A 1,412-nucleotide genomic window follows, 5' to 3' on the forward strand; every position below is an offset into this window, starting at 1 on the left:
CAAGAATCGGACACTTGACCAACTGAGCCACTCAGGTGTCTCAGAGTGTGAGATCTTTTAAATGAAAAACTAAAAGAAAACAAAAAAGCATATACACACCCTTAGTTACTTCTACATATGACTACGATGTCAAGTGTGCTATGAGCAAGAGGATGTTTTCAGTATATGTGAGACAACGGAGCTATCCAAAGTGTGGTGCCTCAGCAATAACACAGACAAGGGACAAGAGCACACCACTCGTGGTCTGCATTAATGAGAACTGTGTTATTTATTTAACATTCATATGTCCCTGATTTCTTAGCAAGCTCCCTTTTTTTTTTTTTAATATCAAACGCTTCACGAATTTACGTGTCATCCTTACACAGGGGCCATGGTAATCTCCTCTGTATCATTCCAATCCTAGCAAATTCCTAAATTCATGGATTCTTTCCAGAAAGCAGACCAAATATTACTGTTTTTATTTAGAAATACAGTTACTGTTACAATATACCGTTGAAGAATGTCCAGGCTATGACTTGACTTTCAGTAGCATTCAACTGCTTATATTGAGATTTAAGGACACTGACTTTAATTGCTTACAGGCTATCATCATGTGGAATTCCACTTTTATATGGTGTTACTATTATTATTACTATTGCTATTATTTTATTCATCTTTTTCCAAAATTGGAAGAGCAGGAAGTGTGTGTGCATATATTGGGGGAGAAGGAATGAAGAAACAGAATCAGCTACCTCTATATTTAGAACAAAAGCAATCACTGTTACATTCTATTGGATTTCTTTATGCTTGTACACAATTACCAATATTAAAAGGCAGCAACATTTGGAGTGGGAGAATGATTATTGCTTATTCTACTTGAAAAGTACTCTCCATTCTTTAAAGAGTCCATTTATGGGGTGCCTGGGTGGCTCAGTCAGTTAAGCATTCAACTTCTGCTCGGGTCATGAGCTCACGGTTTGTGGGTTCGAGTGCTGCGTCGGGCTCTGTGCTGACTGCTCAGAGTCTGGGGCCTGCTTCAGATTTTTGTCTCCTCTCTCTCTGCCCCTCTCCTCTCTCTCTAAATAAATAAACAAACAAATAAAAACACTTAAAAATAAAAATAAAAAATAAATCGTACATTTATTTGTTCAAAGAAACAAAACTGTTGAGGCTCCCACCTCTTAAAATCTATCAAAACACCTTCATACTCTAGGTTTCTTTATGTCACTGAATTTTGAAAGTATGTGTGCTTTGAAATCTTTTTTCTACTGTGGCAGAGAAGACCGACTGGAGTTCATGTCCACGTTGATGATCGTGGCCCCTGGAGGGCAGAGGCTGTCTTGTGTATCTCTATGTGGCCATCTCTGCATCTGCCTGGCACACAGTTTTTCAACGACTCGGTAAATGGAATCCTTTGCACTGACCATCACACT

General features: G+C 38.6%; 1 non-coding gene across 1 annotated transcript; it reads right to left on the reverse strand.

Moving 5' to 3' along the window:
* Positions 1 to 320: 320 nt before the first annotated feature.
* Positions 321 to 423, reverse strand: LOC115303399. Its single transcript, XR_003914027.1, has one exon. It is a non-coding gene; the product is annotated as a U6 spliceosomal RNA (small nuclear RNA).
* Positions 424 to 1,412: the final 989 nt, after the last annotated feature.

This window comes from Suricata suricatta, chromosome 1, assembly GCF_006229205.1.
Source record: "Suricata suricatta isolate VVHF042 chromosome 1, meerkat_22Aug2017_6uvM2_HiC, whole genome shotgun sequence".
Lineage (NCBI taxonomy): Eukaryota > Metazoa > Chordata > Mammalia > Carnivora > Herpestidae > Suricata > Suricata suricatta.